Consider the following 14,839-nt stretch of genomic DNA (forward strand, 5'->3'; position numbering starts at 1 on the left):
CAGTGCCTTTTTTAATCTATTGATTTATCATCAACAAAGCCAATCCTATAATATCGTTTTCTATTGACCTTATGAGGAAATGTAATCCAGCGTATGTTCATCAAATCATAAAATGCTGATACTGAACATATTTAGATAATATACATCCTTAAAATGTTACTTTGTTTTTTGTACAATCATAACCTGCCAGAAGAAGCAACTTACTGAGGTCTATTTATTGTACTTCACTGAATCAATCTTTTTTGCTGTTGTTGTGTTTGACTTTAGTCTAAGATACAGGAGACGTAAAGTAGCACAACCTTAAAAATGAAATCAGTACTGTTACACTTGCAGGATATATCCAGGATTAGGATGAGGAGGACAGACTGCAGTCTCATCAGCACTGAAGTGTTGGAGAGCTTACCAGGCTGCCATGTCAGTCTGTTACAGGTGCTGCTAAGGCATAATCTCTGCAATAAGCCTACACATATTTTCAGAGAAAGACGTGGCAGCACATTGTCATCCCTACAGTATGTAATGTAATACAATATAAGGTCATCTAGAATGTGAGTATAAATTTAGATGTTAAGTTGAATAATAAGTTGAATAAATGCATTAAATACGTGTTTGTTGTCATCAATTTTTACATTCTGGGTCAAAATTATTAACATACAGGAAGATAACGTATTTGCTGACACTTTTCAATTAGCAAAGAAGTGTTACATTCATTCTGGTTGTCCCAGTGTTATACTGTACATTGACTGATGCTGGTGTAATATTGGTTTTTCTCTTAAGCCTAAATTTAAGCAAGTAATTTGAATCAAGTTAAATCAGGAATAACAGGTCTTTTATATAAAATAACATTGGATATTGGAATCCACTCTTTTACCCAAACATTATCTTTGTACAATGAAAGAAGCTTTTTGGACTGAGAGATAAAATATGTTGATTAAGATGGATTCTTTTTTTTTCCTCTGTTATATTCTGCATGTTAGCCAGAACAACAATAAAGTCACTGGCAGTAACAGCGAAACAATGCTAAAAGACACTAAAATGCACTGTAGAGCTGAGGGGAATTGCAGAGTCGGGTGATAAATCTCACTACAAGTGACCCGTTTTACATTACACACAATCACTTGACCTGTTGTTAATATAGAAATATTGATTAGTGGGGCTTTATGGGACTTATTATTTCAACTTGCTTTAGTGGGGAATGCAATATTGCCAAACAAATTTGCTTCTTATTCATATGCCATTATCCACATTACCACAAAATAATTGCTGCAGAGTGAACCTGGAGCCTTTGGGCCCCCCTGACAGTTCCCACTTCGCCTGAATGGTAATCCAGTCTTATCAAGACTCACAGTACTTTATTAGTTACGGTAACACTCTAGGCACTCTAGGCTGAGAAAATAATATTGTTTACCAAATGGTCTATCTTGGATATTTGCACATAAATACAGTAAACAAACCAGTGGAGGAAGCATAAACTGAATAAGTAAGAACAATATTTTGACTTGTGTACAATAAGAGATGAAATATTAAAAGTGGACCGTGGGTAGTTCTTTGTCCTGTTGCTGACAGTCTCTCTGCTGCTGGCTGTCAGAATGTGTGTATCATCATCAAAATGACCATTTTAGCTTCATAATGAACTGCTTCCTTCGTACGGCTGTCTCATTTATGAACCATGATTCCACAATGACTGGTGCATTTTTTGAGATTCATTTTGCAACATTTTCTCTCAGCAAACATTCTCTGAAAACGAAAATCATTTCAGATGAATTCCAGCTTGTCATGACATAAATCAAATTTGCATGTCACAACAAAGGCAACAGATTCAGGCCAACGTTAGAATCCCAAAATAGTGCGGGTGCTCTCTGCAGGGTTTGTTCACTCGTCTTCACCCTGCCAAAACAAGTCAGGTCTTGCTGAAACATGCATCCAGGACACGATGTCAAGTTCACAATGTGGAAGTTTCTCAAGTGCATATGAGGAATGGACGATGGAAATGCAGAGACAGTAGTTACTTAGGTAACACATTATAACGCACTATAATATGAATACATACAACCTTGATCCATGGTTATATATCCAGGATGATTTCAGCATTCCATTTTGAGCTGTTCCTCATTTTCTTCAATAACTTACAAATCCATATCTAAATCTGGAATTTCTTCTACTTAAATTTTGTGCTTCTATCATTTCATTTTCCTCCAGGACAAGATATCTTGACAACCACAGGCCAGATTGCCATGAAATGTGTTGTGGATAAATAAATCTTTGTCATTGTGGTGATCTCCAGAGAACAGTTTCTCTGTCACCATCAAGTTGAAATGACTACTTAAAGGATAAGATCACAAATTTCCAAGTTTGTCTTAAAACAATACTTAGGTGCCAACATATGCTTCTTGTAATCATTCCTCCTAATCATACTGGTCATTAAGAGTTCCATTTCTAATGCACTTCCAATGTAAGTGAATCCACAGTACTCATTCTGTGCAAACATACATGTCAAAACAGTAGTGGTTGGTTATTTACCTGGGTGGGGCTACAGGGAATGCTTTCACACTGGTAATGTTGTCTAGCTTGGTGCACTAAGCTTTGACTCCAACTATAGAAGAAGTTACATTTATTCTACAATTGAATCAGAAAAGCAAACACATTCCCATCCAACAGTCAGCTTAACTGTGTCTTTTCTCAGCAATCAGAAGGACCCTCCAGAAAACAAGACAAGTCTTGAACTTTAAAAAATACATCTATTTAAATTTTAACATTTAAAGTCATACCATGCCATCTTGTTATTGTTACTGAGTGGGGCTGGAAATGGCTAGTTCAAGCTTAAAGTACAGCCATTTCTTATAGGAAGAGGAATGTTAGAATAGTTCATTCATCATGGTGTTTGTTCTGTCCAACACAACATGATATTTGCACCACATAACCCAATTTTTGTGCACAAAATAATGTACCCACAATACAAAGGTTACTGTTCTTCAACCCTTTTGATTACAGTCATAACTCTCATTTGAAAAGTAACTTAAATTTAAATTTAAACTTTCAATTTTACAACCAAAAAGTCTGAATGAGTTTAAGTGATCCTGAAAATAGTGCCACCGAAGGCTAAAGTGTCCCATGGCTGGGACAGTGTATTCATTCATTTTCTGACCATATTCACATAAAAGCGTAACACTACAACATACAGTGTTGTTATGTTTTATACTATTGGTGAACCAGTACAATATGTACCAACACATACATTTATAGGTACAAGGGAACAAGGGTACCTATTCTAATATTATAGAGTAGTGTGACCATTACTGAGCAACAAAGCTGCAGGTTCTCAACAGGACATAAAACTGATCATCTGTCTTGGCAGTTAGATGACACTTCAGTTCAACTGTGTTTACTGTAAACCTCATCATGAAAAAGGTTTTCTACTTCATGTACTCCATAACAACAATGAACAAATGAAACCATGTCAATCCACATACACCTATACCACCTCAGGCTTCTCAAGTCCCCTGTAAGTACAATGTTGTACCCTATAAGGCCTAATTTACAACATGCACAGTAACATATAGATTATAGGTCCTTTAGTATGTTCCTCGCAATACTCTTTTCCCCAAACTTCTGTTTGTTCCAAAGTGATAACACAAATGTACCCTGTTGTTATTTAGTAAGTACCCCAAACCTGAAAAAGGAACAAATGTTTGTACCCCTCCAGTATTTGTAAGTAGTGTATGTTCATTTGAAATAAAGAACTCATCTTCCTCCAAACTTCCAGCTTTGTTGCTCAGTAGTTGTCATACTGTACCACATTATAATACAATGCTTACAGTATAAGTTCTCTTTAAATTCCTCCCTAACTCCAGATTGTTGCTCAGCTGGTCATACATGTATGTATCTTGTAATATTAGAATAGGTGCTTGTTCGTTAAAAATACCTACAGTATGAATTCTCAGATTGTTACCCCTTATTCCCTCACTTCACATCTTGTTCCCATGAACATATATGTATGCGAGTACAAAAAAATTATACTGTAAATAGGGAATGATAGGCTGTACATTGTGGGCCATAATCTAAAGCTTTTTTTTATATAAATAGTTGTGTTAATAAGCTTTAAATATTGAAATCCTTATAGAATATGACTTCTGATCCAGTTCTGATCTTTGTATTAATGCATTCACTTTTAAAGTTTGAAGACTCTTTTAAATTCAGATGTCAGTCTTCTGACACCAGTGCAGCATTCTGTCTAGTTTGAAGATACTGAATATGAGACTTAATGACTTGTGAAATTGTCTTTTCCTTGCAGTACATAGATGTACTCCAGGATAATCATTAGTAATGGGTATTATGATGAGTGACTACCATAGACATGTATCACGGTAGTGCTGTGAAATGTTGATGAAAAAATGAAAGGTCTTGTGATGTGTTGAGTGAAAATAGGGTTTGTGTTTTGAGGATATTGGGCCTCTGGCACAATGTTTTTGACAAATATTTCCATCTGTGCCATGTGAGAAGCATCTGTTGGATTCCTGACAGCTCACAGAGGCTGTCTAAACATTCACACTATAATAGTACTGCTCCAACAGTTTCAGTTTACTGTCTTATGAATATGAACACATTGTCAAAGGGCCATTGTCATTCTCATGAGTACATTTTAAAGAAAGGGGACTTGTCTTGCTTTTGTGAAACAATTTTGATTCAAATGTGCTGAAAGGACAGCAAGGACATAACATTTATAGGAATACAATGGATGAGACAGGCTCTGCAGCCAGGCGGCTGGCAATTATCAATTCTACATCATCTCATGAGACCTTGTTCTTCCATATATATGGAAGAGCAGATGGTGGAAGCCTCTCATCCTTCCTTCTCATTGCAATCTGTTCAGAGAAGATGAAGAAGATAATCCAAAAAGACTGTGACTTTACAAAAGCCATTAGCAGATATAGGCTCTCAGGATCTGCAGAAGAAAAGCTTATTTTGGTTAATTAGGTAGTGTTTACAGAGCTATGCTGCTGCTGGTTGGTAGGGTTTTATCTTTTCTATAATGACAAGACAGTGTCTTGTTCCTGAGTGAAGGATGAGTACATGAGACTGAGAGAATCCATGACAACACCTTCTCCACCCATCCAGCTGTTTTCAGAGGAGCAGATGGTACACTTATAATTTTACAATATTCATAAATCATTATTAATTTAAATTATTATTAAGTATTAGGTGTGGCTGTGCAAATAAGTAAGAGATCTTGTGAACAAATGACCAACAGTGTCTTTTTTTCTGGTGAGGACAGTCTATTATTATCATTATCATTTGAAACAATCTGATCTTCATAAACAATACAAAAGTATCCTTATCTGTATAACATTGTTATATAAAATACCTGTATTGGTGTCAGATTTCAAAATGTAATTATCATCATCCACTAACAATAGATCCCATGTGGCGGGAAATCTGTTGCACTGCCTTACTCTATAGTTAAACATTTGACAAATACGCTTATTTGATTTTACTATTTCTTAAATTACAGACTGCCTTGTACCAAAAAAATCAAAGAAACTATTAATATCTATATACTTTATATAAAGATGGACGTAGCAAGGTGTGACATCACCCATTTGTTTGCATTAGAGCCAGTTTGAGGATAAAGTTGAGCTTCTGGTGGGCATCATCATTTCCATTTGGAGTCAAGACCCTCCAGATTAGGAGTGTGGGGTGTTGCCTTTCACGCTCTGGAAACACACCTAAGCTAACACTAGCTTACCAGGGACACCAAGTGTTGCACACTAATGTTAGCAACTTTAGCTAAATTGTGCTAACAGGGCAGGTATCATAAACAAGTAACGCTGAACTTAGTGAAATATTGCAACAGTAGTCCAACTCAGTGCGAGTCCCGGAGCCGGGAAGAGCAGCAGGTGAGCCAACTGTCAATCACAGCTGTCAATCAATGCCTGTCTTCAAAGTCTTCAAATCTTAACGAAGCGATAATTTCCAAAATGACTACCAGTACACTTATTAGATGGCCTGAATTTAGCAACTGAGACCATAATGACTTAGTATTTCTTTTTGAATGGGAATCAGTTGGAGCATCTAGCGGCTGTTGGTGGCACTTTAAGGTACTTCTGTATTGGCTTCAGCCTCAAGCCATGGTAGTTGCCACATGTTATTATCATTTGAAAATCTCTTTATAAACAATACAACACTAGTATTAAATTGGTCCCATTTTATAAAATAGTTTTGTATGAAATTACAAAATGTTGATGTCACCCACCTTTAGGACGTGATCATATTTGGGGTGAAATCTGTTGTCCTGATTTACGTCACAAAACAGAGCTGCAGCTCTAAGATCTTCTGGCAGTAGCAGATGGTGGAAGGAATGAGCAGCGTATCTGCCTGAATAAGAGTAAATCAGTATGGAAACTGTATGAATAAGTGAGTGGACTCACTAACAAATCCACTTACATTTCTTGTCTCATTTCTTGTTAATTATAACAAGCTATCAGAAATGCAACACAAAAAACCTTTAAATAATGTTACAATTCTCTGTGTGTATTAAATATGTGTGGTAAAAAATTTGGGGACCAACTCTTAGTACTTCTCTGATGACTTGATATTTTCCCCTAACCATGATGGAGAGATTCATCACATTATGCAGAGAGATTGCTGCGGTCCTGGACTTTAATTGTGCACAGCAAAATATTCTCTTTTGGAAGATAATTACTATGACTACAGCAGAATGCAGTACAGTACTAAACAGGTTTCAATTGGCTAATTACATATGGTGCTTTATAAAGACTGATAATCACTAAATATGATTACAGCTTGTAAGCAGCTCATGTGAATGCTAATATGATTGTAATGGCTGTGTAATGATAAACAACAGCTGCTCAGGTTAAGAGATTGAGTTGGAAGGATATACACTTTGTTAGGAGACTCCAGAATCTATCAAAACAGCTTTTATGCACATTTCAATAGTGCAGCTCTGCTTTCAGAAAGACAGAATAGCTCATGGTAATAAGGTCAGAGAAGGCATACGAGCTATTGATTCTCTGATTTTGTTGTTATATCTTTATGTCTTCAAGTAGGAAAACATTTATTATTGTTATTTCTTTTCACTTTCACTCTATTCACTCTCCTCACTGTCTTCCTCTCTTTCAAACATGGTGGGTGATGATGTAGACCTACTTCTTTCTCCCTGGTTGAGCCTGCGATTAGCTGCTTGCATCCAAAAGTCAACAGCTGGCTTTGGGTCAAAAGTCTCTGTGGTCACCTTAGACATGTAGATGTGCATCAGGGATGAGAGGCGAGAGTCTGACAGGCAGAATCTGTACTTGCTTTTTATTATATGAGATGTGAAAATCTCCTCTCACATGCAGCACTGCTCAAGGGTAGTTTAAGAGACAACAGCAGGAATTTCTGAATGTTGGAGTAACTATCTGGATTGCTTGTCTTCACTATGTTGACCAAGTCCAACACAGAGGAGGCTGCCAAAGGTTTTCCTGCTTGCTTTAAAAGCATCCATTCTCTTACAGTGGAGTCTCTGTCAACAGACAAGCTGGCCTCATATTTCTGAAGGATCTTACGTGTTGTGATGCCAAGACTGTGCAAGTCTTGCATTTCTTGAGGACAAGTTGAAGGATCAAAAATTAAAAATTGATCACATGACTTGAGGGATTCATATCAGCTTTCAGATTCATGAGTGCGACCTCTCAATACATCAACCTTGCCCCTGTCAGCATCAGCATTTGAAACAGTCTCTTTCCTGTACTTGCCTTCACTGTCAAGCACAACTGTCTGCTGTCCAATAGCGACCATGAACTCATCTTTGCATTCAGCAATAGTCAAATTCTTTTGCTGGAACCTGAGGGAGGTGAACTGTAACATGTTTCCAGTGTCATGTGAGCATGTTGTCTAGGAAACACCAGAGACACTCTGTGCAGATATGTTTTAGGTCACTGTCATCACTTGTAGCCACTTGAATTTGAATGACAGGTAATAGCCTCCATATATTCAGTCTCTTGCCTCCATGCAGATCATCTAATATTGTGAAACTTTCCTAGTTTCACAAAGGCAATGCCATTTTCATCACATATCTTCTTTAGTTGTTCTGTTCTTTTTGCGCCCCCCTTTCTGTAAACGAAGTTTAGCAACTTGTAAAACAGAGCAATTCATTGTCTCACATTATGGAACCATGTGATCAACTGACTTGGCACAGTTCTTGAGGGTGTGGGCGGTAAACAGAATATGCACAAGGGAATATCTGATCACCACCATTTGACACTATTTGGGAACGACCCCACTGTAAACTCCAATGTTGACTGCAGCTCCGTCTGTGCATACTGAGACCAACTTTGTCTTCCACTCATCCCCTAAACCACAACCATGGAAGAGTTGCACAAGGCCGTTCACTATTAATTAATCCAAGTAAAATCTGAGGTAAACTCTTTGTTGCTACAATGTACACAATTTCCTGCCTCACTTTTGTTACGCCTTCTGATCCATCAAAGAGTGCACTCACTATATTCTGAACTGATTACCTGTGTGATGCTCTGCATGACGCAGGTCCTCCCTTTTCATGAATGATATCCCCCTTCGACATGAATTCCAAGACTCTTGAAAAATCCAATATCCTCCTCATATGAATGCATAGGACATACATGCTTGACTTAATGAAAGGCCAACAGAAAAATATAACACAGTGCTTGATGCTGTTCTTCATCAGTTTGTCCTGCCACCTGTGGAGAGGGCGACTGGACTTCTGATCGTGGCTGCGCCTGTTATCAATAGTTTGCACTACATTCATATGTTCTTTACTCTTCTAGTGCTTTTCAAAAGCTGGATGACTGAATTTTTTTTTGTCCCCATATAAAAGGCGTTGCTTTTATCTGTGAGATTTCTAACCCTAACCCTCTGTGGTCATCATCTGTTTGGAGCCAGGCTACATCCTGCAGCCATTTCTCCATGAATACATTTTTTGATGTTCAGATTCAGTCTGGCATTTCTCTGAAGGTGGTGGAATACCAAAGTAATTACTTAATGTGGCTTGATTCTCTGACATTTTCATGAATGGAAGAAAATCCTAAAACCAGAGAAAAAATGTAAGCTAGTCGTAATGTAAGCAAGTCGTAATGTTAGCTAACTGTTTGCTGGAGCTAAAGGTTTAACCTTGCTAACTTGGAAAAAAAACACATCCACTTCAATCAAGAATGAAGGCTAAAAGTTACATGATTAACAACTGATTATCAACATTAACACATTTGTCATAATGGCTATCTTACCAGTGATGCATAGAGAAAATCCTAATGTTTCACTAAATAACTGTGTCCGGAAAATGTCGGTACGCAAAAGTGCTTCTTCGTACATCTGCTGCACATCCTTAATTTTGACCAGTTATGCACACCCCTGATTATATACTTGTGGGCTCAGTGTACATGCACTACCACTAACATTTATAACTAATCATTGACATTTCCTAAGCTTGTTAACAGCAGTGTATTAAAGTTTTTAGAGGGATACGGCAATGTGGTTTTCACTCCTGTTCATCTGTAAGCATATATAAATTGCTAAAAACACAGCTTTGTAAGAATAGTCTCTTTATCACTATAGTGTAAAAGCTGTGACTTTGTGTATTCATCTGAGTAATTTTCACACATACTCATAACTAGTGAGCTGGAGCAAAGCCAAAAATAGTGCAGGTGCTGTATCCTCTCATACTGCTAAATAACATATTCAGAATTTTAATGAATGTACATTCACATTAATACCTTTCCTGAAGTCAGTGTTCCTGTCTGTTGATTCTTCTCAGATGTAGAGAAAACAATTCACTGGAGGGGGAATTTGAAGACAAACAAAAAATGTGATTATTACAAAGCTAGAGCTCATCATTATACACAGCTTTGTGAAGAGATCATAAACATTGCTCTTTGTTACAGAAGGTGGTTAATTATACATACATCAATCAGTGATCATGCATCCACTCCTACTGACATTTCACTGAAGGCAAGCACTGAAGAGTGGAAATCATGAGTGTAACTGACACTATACATTGGGAAAGAGCGCAACAACTCTGGCATGTATGGCAGTCTGCACCATCCTTGACCCCTTTTATCTGTACTTACCCCACAACACTTGACTGTAGTACTGACCATTCTCCACATATCTTTATAACTGTAGCTCAATTTCAAATGCAGTGGTCAACCAATGTCTGCTCTTTGGAGAATGTGGCCTCCTTTCCATGTAGAAGTCACATGACAGTGTGACATCAATGTGTGCCATGTACAGGGATAGATGACTTGGTGTTTTGCTGCTATAGATATATATGTAATACCTGTTTTACATGCCTGTACTCTCTGGATGTTTTGCATTCTTGGGATCAAACTCAATGGATTTTTGATTGATATAGATACATCTATGAATATATTATTATAAATTATGTATAGACATTCATGGATCCCAGATGGTGTATCCTAATGACTTTGATGATCCCCTGACTTTTCCTCTAGCCTCTAGACATTTATGGTATAAAGTGAAATGTTTCGACAACTACTGTATCACTTTGGTGATCCCCTGACCTTTCACATAACGCCATCATCAATTCAAATTTTTCATTTGTCCAATACTTTGTGAACGTATACCTATAAATGCCAAATTAATGAAATAATGTGTTTAATTCTAAATGTTAAACTAAGCTAAAGAGCTGCTGCCATGGCTGTAGCATGGAGTATAGCTAGCCACTCAGGGTCATTGACATTGAACCTTCATGCCCATGCCAGGAATCTTAGTGTCATCTTTGACACTAAGATTGTCAAAGATGACACAGGAATCTTAGTGTCATCTTTGACACTAAGATTGGCATTGAAATTTGACAAACAGATCGGCTCTGTGGTGAAAGGTTACTATAAAGTCCATCCTCTCTTTCAATGATATGTGCCTTTTTACTATATTTGTGCCATTTTACTACTTAAGTCATTTCATTTGCTACTGTTGTGAATTCTACTATAATAGGTACAGCACTTTGGTCAACTCCAGTGGTTTTTAAACATGTTATATAAATATACTTGATTTTATTTGATACACTCTTACTGTGTGGTCAGACAGAATGAGAAACAAATTTTTGACGGAGTGTTATCACATACAAAGTCAATGCAAAGATGTGAGAAGATGCAAATTGCTGTCAGTTGTGAGATGTGAGTTGCTAGCCAGCTTACAGCTAATATACAGTTGGCATTTTGGCGGTTTTGGGGCAAATAAACACAAATCGTTCAATGGTCAAATACACACAAAAGAAGCCGGTGAAAATTTGCTTCTCGTTCTGTCCTCACACACACACATTTGTATTTTTTGAATGTTGGACACAGCCAGGCTAGCAGTTTTCCTCTGACTCCAGTCTTTATGCTAAGCTAAGCTAATCACCTTCCTGTTCCAATCATGGATATATTATAAGAGCTGGATACCACGCTAAAAATGGCGCCCATTCAGTCCTATAGGAATTGCTTGCCTGGCGCATACGCCAAAAAAAGTTTCTAGCTTCTGGGTTTGCTTCCGTGTTGTGCGGCCCACTGAATATGCACAGTAGTGTTTCCCCCGCTGGCCCCGCCTGCGAGTTCCTGCTCGGCCCATAGACTTTACATTGTGATGACGTCACAGATTTTCAAATCGCTTTTCTCGGCTTGAGGAAAGTTTTACAAATATAAAACCTCCATGAATCAAAAATTCATAATAGAAAGAGTCATAATTGACATTGTTTGCAGTTCAAGGTGTCCTGTCAACAGTTTTACAATGTGGTGACGTCTGTTTTACAATGGTGGTCTATGGGGAAAATCCTTTTTGGGCTGCAGGGGGATTTTTCGCTGCAATACCACGAGTGGCCACTGGGAAAAACTGGCTGCAAGGCTGAGCAGCGTAGCCCAATCCAGTTCTTATTATACATCCATGGTTTCAACTCCATGCTTACTGTGCAGATATGAGAGTGGTATCCATCTTCTCATGTAATTCTCAGCAAGAAAGCAAATACATGTATTTCCCAAAGGCTGAAAATCCATTGGAAGCAAACAAATTGCATAACATCACCTCCACCACTTGCTCGTTTGTGTTTACACCAGCTGACGAAGACACAGAGATATATAACAAGGACAGACCACTGCATGTGTTTCCTGGTAATATTTGTTTTAGCAGATTCAAAACAGATTATATATGCTTGGAATCAGTCGCAATGGACTATTTATCACCATGGATCACCAGGAGAGGATCTTTGCTGTTGCTCTGTTGTACGTTTGTCATTTTGTTTGTCTCTGTCCCTGTAGTCTAGAAGGGAAGGGTCATATAGCAGGGAAATTCCTGAAACTGCAATGATTCTCTCCCCCAATGGAAATCTTCCTGGAACTTCCTGGTCCACAATCAAGCCACTTTGTCAGTTTCACTGCATCAATTCAGGGTGAATGTTGCCTTCATTTGCATAAAGTCAAAATTTTTCAACTTTCAACTCCTGCCTTTTTTTGTGGTGCTGGTCAGTCCTACATAACCTGGAATCCCACAATACCTTCTGAAGCAATTCACTCATGTCCCAAACAAAATGAACTTTTAATGTAAAGCAGTAAAGCAGGAAATGTTGCGTTTGCATCAGCGGCAACTTAAGACAACTCTGATATGTTCTGCCCCTAGGCAAGTTTCTATAAAGCTGGCCAATCAGAACAGAGTGGGTTCATCGGGAGGGGGCCTTAAAGAGACAGGAGCTAAGACTGCCTGTTAAAAGACAGAGACTGAACTGAGGGGCTGCATAAAGGGCCATTTTAAGATAAATAAGGTCCAAAAATAAGAATGTAGAGCTGGAAATGAGCGTAACAGGTCCCCTTTAAAACAAACCAAAATCAACTCGTGACTGTCAAAGGTTCTATATGTACTGAGCTGAACTGTGAGCACTGAGCAAAGACTGATTTGTATCATTTTTATGGCCCTGAACAGGTAAACTATTTTGTGTTTCACCAGAAAATAAACAAAGACAAAGTAATGTCCAAAAATAAACATTATGTACGTAGCTCTTTTTTCAGTTCTTGTTCGTCATCTCATGACCCCTCAGATTTACCTTCCAACCCCTTAGGTGCTCCCAAACCCCACATTGGCAACCATTGCTTTAAGCAATAGGATATACAATACAATTCAACAAATCCTACTTTGTTTAATGCACAGTATAACTGTAACATATTAGGTAAATTTGACCAATCTAAACTGGCTAAAATTCCATAATTCCATAAGTGAACAAAAGGGTGACACTGGATCTGAATAATGGTCACTGAATGAAGGCCATTCAGTGGATGCCACAGACCAAGAGGAGGTCTAATTTTAGAACCTGGTGATAAGCTGTGCTCCCTGTGGGACAGGGTGATATCAAAGGGAATGCATGCTGACTCTGTTGCCATGGTGATCATAATTCAGCATGGATATCTCCTAATTAGAAGGAAGGGATGTAAAAAAAAAAGAAAGAAAGAAAAGAAAGTAGGAGAAGGAGGAATAACATGAACCAAAGTCATCATCATTACAGCAATGGGAATCAATAGTTCCTGCCCAGCTTAGACATTATTGATATGGAGTGCTGGACTGGGTACACTTAGCTCTCAGAGTGCAGAGGGCAAAGGAACAGACTGGAATCACGATGCAAGGCTGCTGCAAAATCCTCATCATTGAGTCTGTACATTTTAATGCTACAACATATTTTTAGGATTTCTGTCCATTCACTCCTAATTTTACATAAAGGTTTACAATGGAACATGTTTACTCTTGCTGCAGTGATGCAAAACTAAGAGCAAGAAACTGCGGAAAAACACCAATGCACGAACTGTTCATCAGGATAGAAAATGGAGCTGGACAGTGACTGATTTATAAGTCCTGAAACCAAAATATTCCCCATGAAGATGCTGGGCTTTCCTTTCGAACCAGTAAAAAAAAAAGCTTGTCACAACTCATTTATCCTTGTCAGATTATTTCAAATTAAAAAATGGATGAATAATTGATTTATTCATTAGCCGGATGTGACATCCAGAAGAGTTAATAAAACGTAATCTCTAAAAATGGGCCTGGACAGACATTCCCCAGTACAGTAATTCATCATCTGGGTCTGGCTTTACATCATGCTATTAAATTCAGCTGGGACGGTACAACTATTCATCAACTGAAATATAGAGCAAGAGGTCCAAGCTTGCCATATACAGAATATGAAGCAACAGTTTCATCGTCAGGGTTCGGCAAAATTTGGCTTCATGCATGTATCATAAGGCATCAAAGCAACAAGGTACCATAAGCATATTGTAGAAATATTTTGAGTGCATGGTATAATGATCATAATCTACAAAATTAAGGTAAAATGCCAACAAGCCCTCCAAATTAAACTACCAAATACATCATTTGACAGGGTGACTCAAGAATGACACATTGCCCCTATCGGCAGTAAGCGGGACATTGCACTGTTAAAGAATAATGATGTTTTATGATGTGACAACGCTGTGGTTAAGGTCTGGTTAGATTTAGACAAAAAAACAACTTGGTTAGGTTTAGGGAAAGATCTTAGTTTGGGTTAAAATGACCACTAGTTAAAGTTAGAGAAACATGTGGTGTGGATTAAAGTTACTATCTCCTTAAAGTTAGGCAACCTTCATCGTCATGGCTACAATAGTAAAAACGGGGTTGAGGTTAGGGAACAATCATAGTTACGCTTTTTAAAAACTGTCTGACGTGGTAGGAAATGTGACTTGTGGTTGGAAACAGGCTAATAGTAGTTTCTTGTGGCAAAGTCTCAAATCTCAACATCATAAGGGCTGTCCCACTGCTCCAGGCCATACACTACAACTGCTAGATGGCACATATAGCTTGT

Source organism: Thunnus albacares, chromosome 19 (assembly GCF_914725855.1).
Source record: "Thunnus albacares chromosome 19, fThuAlb1.1, whole genome shotgun sequence".
Taxonomy (NCBI): domain Eukaryota; kingdom Metazoa; phylum Chordata; class Actinopteri; order Scombriformes; family Scombridae; genus Thunnus; species Thunnus albacares.